Below are 7,343 nucleotides of genomic sequence, written 5' to 3'. Positions count from 1 at the left end.
GACCGCGTTGCTCACTGCCGCACGATTTCTAAACTATCATCACTCCGTCTAGACTTGTTAACTTTATCGTGGCTTCGTAACTTCCTTTCACATCGCCAACAGTCCATAGTTGTTAATAATCTGTCTTCTAATCTTTCTCCAGTTGCCTCCGGTGTGCTACAGGGCAACATAGCCGGTCCATTATTATTTCTTATTTATATAAATGATTTACCTAAGAACATTTATTCCAGCATGCAAATTTTTGCGGATGATTGTATCATCTGCTGTCCCATTAAACCTACTAATGACCATCTGGCACTCCAATCCGATCTTCATCTTATCAAAGAGTGGTGCAAAACATGGTTAATGACCCATAACGTGTCGAAATGTAAGGTCATCTCATTCAGCCACAAACATAACAATTCTAGTTATACATCCCACATTCAAGATGACTTATACATGTGTCACACGGGCACATTTGGAAGGCATTCCAGTCGACGGCCTTCGAAACGCCACAACTCTATCGACTCAAAGGAGTTGTCGCGCTGCTACACGGCACTTTTGAAAGGCCGTTGAGTGGTTCAGGCATTTCTCGCAAAATTCTGTGGCGTTGCCGATCTTTATTTTCGTTTTCATGTCACGAAAAGTTAAACAACATTAAAACGTCTTAAAAGCACCATAATTTCTTTTATGTTTGTTTATACAATAAAAGAATTTGTTTATACATCGCCATACATATATGTTTAGTTTTTAACTTGTTGAGTAGCGAAACTTCAGCAACGTTTTCGTCGCTTGATGCGGCTGCCATTTTGGTGTGTGTTCGCACATGTCAAGTGGCAAAAATACTTTATTGAATAATTAATAACACTCATATATAGTATTTTTAGAGCATTTTGGTTTGATTTGTTTTTTTTTCTAACCGTGAGTACGAGCACACTGTGAACGAGAGGGCATGTACGCGCTGTTTCCGCTTCCGTTGCTCAAAGGCCATCGAGATTTCGATAGAGTTGTAAGATGCTCCGTTGACTCGATAGACCATTGACTCGGCGGCCTTCGAAACGGCCCGTGTGGCAGCTCGAACTTGACCTTTGAGTCAACTGACTATCGGTTGGAAGGCTTTCCAAACGCCCGTGTGACACGGGTATTACTGTCTCACGTCTCCCATAACAAATATCTTGGTGTTAACCGTTCCATCACATCCTTCATGGTCATTTCATATCACATCCATATGCGCCGTCGCCTCTAAGTCTTTAGGGTACCTACGCCGTAACCTTAAAAGTTCCCCTGCTAATATTCGTAAACTAGCCTACCTTACTTTTGTTCGCCCACAACTTGAGTTTGCTTCCTCCATTTGATCGCCTTATCATAACATGGTCACCACTTTGGAATCCATCCAAAATAGGGCCGCAGCATTCATCTCAAGAAACTATAACTACCATTCAAGCACCACTCAGATTAAAACTAATCTTTTTCTCCAATCTTTAGGCACACGCCGTGACATCGCTCTACTAACAGTATTTCACATGTACGTACACTCCAATAGATCATGTTCCTTTGACCTCGATGTCCCATCTCGCATGTCCAAAAGATTGCACAATCATACGAGCCTTGCATGGATACACGGTGACACTTTAGCTCTTAATTCATCAGCACTTCCACGAGCCATCAGATTATGAAATAATCTACCAGACAGCATCGCATCTCTGTCTTATCCTGATACATTCCATCACTAACTTATTAAACATCACTGAATCCATTGTTTAGCATGTTTCATATTTATGTTTCAGTTCATATTTTGAATTTAAGCATTTCGTTTCCCCTTTTGCTATGACACGCTTGATGAATTGCGCTCTTATTTATGCGCCATGCGCTTTTTGTGTTATCGCGTGCTTTGAACCATGTACTATATTTCTTCTCATTATTGCCGCATTGCTTTGTCTCCTCTTTACTGCTATTATGTGCACAAATTTTATTTACCACATATTGTACTCTTTATTTTTAATCTGACTGTGTAAGCACTGTTGGGATTTTCACCCCCCTTACACAATGCCCTACGGGCCTGTAAGGTAGTTTGGGGGGGAATACCATACTTTGCGAATATTTCAAAGCATCAGCTCCGTTCAAATAAACAGAAAATTGGAGCAAAAGTACAGTACATTTTCACCGCCACAAGCACAGTAGAGACATAAAACATGAAAATTTGTGTAGTGAAAAAGGCTACGTCACCTAGGTAGCCATACTCTCAGGCTGTACAGCAATCATTCCTACTCTCTGAAGAGCTCTGTGCATGTGAAGAAACTAGTCGAATCTCGATATAACAAATGAAGCGGGACATCCATAAATCATTTTTTTTTCTGAGAAGTCGTTATAGTGAAAGCCCCAATATTAACCATTCCGCCCATCAACCCCAGTTCATAGGCTGTCACCGTTTGAGCTATCCAGGAGATGTTGCCGTTGGCTCTCAGTCCTCGCTTTTGCTGTTTTCCATAGGTTCCGCCACCACACACCACCGAGGCACGTTATAGTAAGAGTGACACGCACAAAGCACATGCTGACGCTCTGAAAACTACTGACAAAAAAAAGCTCCATATTACTTCCAAAGTGCAATGTTTCTTGTTTGTTTGTTTTTACATTCCTTGCTGTGAACACCACAATTGTCTAACTCGAGGCAGACACCTGAACTATTCCAAGGCGCAAGCGCGTATAAACAACACCGTCCAGAAAGTGCGGCCATGCGTCATCCCTGAGAATTACATTTCTCCCTGCACGTAGCTAGTACGGCTGCAGAAAGAGACGTGCGCAGAAAGAAGGAAGAGACACGCTGTCATTGATAGGGGACATTTGCTTGGACAGAGCATGCACTCGCTAAACCCAATGTGTTGTTGCCTCTGGAACAGATTAAAAATTAAAAGATTCTCTCCCAATTTTTTTTATTGAGCACCAGCTCAGATTTTCCGAACGCGTGTGCTGCAGCATCTGGTTTCTGCCCCTTATCGTCGGCTAGCCTACTGTTTCAGCTGCCGTGAAAATTACACAGAAATCTGAGAATCCCCAGATCTTGAAACATTAGTTCGTAGTACTGAAGCCGCCAATGGAAATTGACTCTGTCAACCTTTAATGCCCGAACTCTGTCGAGTGAGGCTAGCTTAGCAGGACTCTTTGAGGAACTATCAGACATTTTTTGGGATATCATCGGCCGTAGCCAGATAAGAAGAACGGGTGAGGCTTACACATTGCTGAATAACAGTTATGTCCTCTGCTATAGCGTCTCCTAGATAAGGAGCAACATGGGGTACGATTCATAATCCATAAGGACATAGCGGGCAACATTATTGATAGGGTAGCTTAGTCGTAATCAAACTTAATAAGAGGTATAGATTAAAGGTAGTACAAGCCTATGCTCGAACATCTAGTCACGACGATGATGAAGTAGATCAGCTTTATGAAGTTGTTGAATTAGCGATCAGAAAAGTGCAAACTCAGTATACTGTAGTAATGGGCGACTTCAATGCAAAAGTGGGGAAAAAGCAGGCTGGTGAACAAGGAATTCTAGAAACGCTAGAGAAGAGATGCTGGTAGAATTCGCAGAAAGGAATAAGCTTAGAATAATGAACACCTTTTTCAGGAAGCATAGCAACCAAAAGCAGACCTGGAAAAGCCCTAATGGTGAGACAAGAAATGAAATTGACTTCATACTTTCTGCTCATCCCAGCACAGTGCAGGATGTAAGTAGGGTAAAGTGCAGTGACCATAGGTTAGTGAGGGCTAGGATTCACCTCAATTTGAAGAGAGAAAGAGCAAAATCGGTCAAAGAGAAACAGGCCGACCTAGAGGTAGTAAGGGTAAAGGCAGCCAAATTCAGGCTGGTACTTGCCAACAAATATGCAGCCTTAGAACAGAGAAATGAAGATGACAAAGAGGTAATGAGTAACTAGACTGGTTTCAGAGGCAGCAATTGAAGTGGGAGGCAAGGCACCAAGGCAACCAGTAGGCAAGCTCTCCCAAGTAACAAAGGACCTAATAAAGAAATGACAAGGAATGAAAATGTCCAACTCAAGAGATAAGATAGAATATGCGGAACTGTCAGAATGGATCAACAAGGTGAAAATAAGTGATATTCGAAACTATAGCGTGAGAAATACTGAAGAAGCCGTAAAAAATGGACGCAGCCTGAAATCAGTGAGAAAGAAACTTGGCATGGGACAAACAAAGATGTATGCACTCAAAGATAAGCAGAGTAATATCATCAGCAATCTCGATGGTATAGTAAAAACAGTGGAAGAATTCTATACTGACCTGTACAGTACCCAGAGGAGTCACGATAGCTCCATTTGAAGGAATAATCAACAGGTTGCAGAGACTCCTCCTATGTATGACCTCATCGCTAGTTAGCGATGAGGTCAGAAGGGCCTTGCAAGACATGAAACGGGGGAAATCGGCAGGAGAAGATGGAATAACGGTAGATTTAATCAAAGGGGGCACGCCGCTGCGACGAACACGGTCATGCAACCGCTCCTTTTTGCGCAGGCTTTCTTGCTATGCACCCTTGCTCCGCTACATTTCGGTTTCGGTCTCATCGATCCTGCCATCGCTCGTCAACCCGATGACGCTGCTACACAGCCTCCTGTGGAGAACGACAGAGCAGCAGAAGACAGGCTGAATCCGCCGCATCCAGCTACAGTTGAGTTTTTCGCCTGGTAACCACGCAGTACTGCCACCTCAGCTTTGCTTTGCCTACAAATACCGCTTACATTCTGAGGCCGTTCGTGGCACGCCGCTGCGACGAACGTTGTCATGCAACCGCTCCTTTTTGCACAGGTTAGTTACCTCCCTCTTGCTAGTTGCCTCCAAACCAGTAGTCCATTTCTGGTCGCAGTGTCGTGCCCCTCTGACCTGCTTGATTGTTACGGTAGATTGTGTGTTTCATGTTATTTTTGCCTCAATGTCCATTTAGTATCTCTCTTGCTTATCATGTCGGGGGATGTGGAATTGAATCCCAGATCGTCGAACGGCGATGAACTTGTATCGCTTGTATTTATTTCACACACACTGTCTCGCCTGGAACAGTCCCAAACCATTATTCTCACAGAACTTTCGCTAATCCGCGCTGCCCAAACTAATATAGAAGGTCTGGTCGGCCGCCTGTCTTCGCATGTCGATGCACTGGAAAAAGTTTTCAAGAATAATCAATCGAGTGACTCGTCTTCTAGCACCTTGAAAACAAGCATCGAGAAATTCTCCACAGAAATCAAAGCTCTTACCAACAAATGTGATGACGCCGAGAATCGCCTTCGCTGGTCAAATTTGATTTCTTTAGAAATCAAGGATAATAATGGCAAAACCTGGGCAGAGTCCGAGACCCAGATTATTTCCTTTTGCTCAGAGAAACTTGGCGTTGCCGTAAATCCTGACGATATTGAGCGAGCGCACCGGCTGGGACGATGCCAGGCAGACAAAAAGCGCCCTATAGTTGTAAAATTCAGGCATTTCAAAGTTAAATCAAACATTCTATCAGCGGGACCCATGCTTAAAGGTACGTCGTACGCAATTTATGATGATTATTCAACACAGCAAACAGCCTGAAAAGTGTTTTTCACTTACACCCAAGAAAGGAGCACTAACTTTAAGATCCGATTCAACAAGCTCACCATGAAAAACAATTCACATCCAATTCCGAAACAAATTCTGTCGAGGAAGTGCAATTATAGCACTCGGCACTCGCTTGCGGGTCGCCGCCAGGCCCCCGGCCGCAGTCACCCTGCGTGAGATACTTCGCACCGGCTTATCATACTTTGGCGGTTCTTCTAGCCAATATTCGCAGCTATCTGCCGAAGAAAGACGTTGTTGAAGCCTTCTTATTAAATGATAGCAATACAGACATAGCAATATTTACCGAGTCCTGGCTAACTTCTGATATCTCAAATGATGAGTTGCTACACAATGTGCGATCTTTCACGGTGTACAGGCGCGACAGAGTGGGGCGGAGGGGTGGCGGTGTGCTTGTTTTCGTGAGGTCGAGTGTGCCCTCTTTTTGTGTCTTACCAATCGGTAATCATGAGATTGTCGCTCTCAAATTAACGCTTCCTTCCAGCACAATCATTTTAATTGCATGCTATCGTGCCCCGGATGCTGACATTTCATTTGTTAACCAACTGTATTCAATCCTACTGGAACTTCAAGCCCGCTACCCCCCGTGTGAGGTGCTTACTTTGTGGCGATTTCAACTTCCCTGACATTAACTGGCTTGACTTATCGGCGCACAGTAGCCAATCGAAAGAGTTTATAAATTTAGTTCTTACCTTCAATCTTACACAAACAGTTGACAAGTCAACCCGCCAAAACAATACTCTTGACCTTGTTCTTGCTTCGAACCCTGAATCCATTCAGTCATTATCATGCATTCCCGCCTTCAGCAATCATTGCTCCTTATTGCTCAAACTGTCCGTACCCACCCCTACTCGTCAACCATCTGTGAAATATATCCGAGACTATAAGAACGCTGACATTCAGAATATTATAATTGAGCTGGACAAGTTTTTTTCATTACTTCCGCATGTCCTCCACTTCCAGAACAGTAAATGACAATTGGCTGCTTTTCAAACAAAAATTGTTATCACTCGTTGACCAATATGTACCCCTTGTTTGCATTCGAGGCGATGCCAGCAGACCCTGGTTTTCTAATGCCCTCAGATAACTGTCAAATAAAAGCGGGCAGCAAAACATTCAGCTAGTGCTTTGCGTTGGGAAAGGTATTTTTTCTCTTGTCTTCACAATTACACAAAACTTTTGCGATACTCAAAAAGAAAATTTCATCATCGGGATCTACAGGACATTATTCGCTCCAATCCAAAAAAATTCTGGGAACTTTTAACTCCCTGAATTAGGTCATCACATAATATCTCATAGTTTAGCAATAACGGTTCTGATGTTCCACCAGACAAACGCAGTGATGTAATGAATTCTTAATATTCCTCAGTTTTTACTAATGAATCGACCTTAGATATCCTTCCGCTATCTAAGTTTCCGTTTTCACAGATGCCACCCATTATCATCACTACACATGGTATCATAAAACTTGTTGAAAGGCTTAAAGTTTCAAGCGCCCTGGGACCTGATAATATAAGATCTAAAATACTGAAATGCACCAAGGACATATCAAGCCAGTTTCTGCAAATAATATTTGTGCAATCGATTGCTACCGGCTCAATTCCAGACGACTGGAAGCTGAGCAAGGTAGTACCGGTTTTTAAAGCAGGTAACCGTTTTGATCCTTCTAACTACCGACCGATTTCACTAACATGCATTGCTTGCAAACTACTAGAGCATATAATATATTCACAAGTTTCATCTCACCTTGAGTCTAA

Source organism: Dermacentor albipictus, chromosome 2 (genome assembly GCF_038994185.2).
Source record: "Dermacentor albipictus isolate Rhodes 1998 colony chromosome 2, USDA_Dalb.pri_finalv2, whole genome shotgun sequence".
Taxonomy (NCBI): Eukaryota; Metazoa; Arthropoda; class Arachnida; order Ixodida; family Ixodidae; genus Dermacentor; species Dermacentor albipictus.
Note: the sequence above shows the minus strand (reverse complement) of the source record.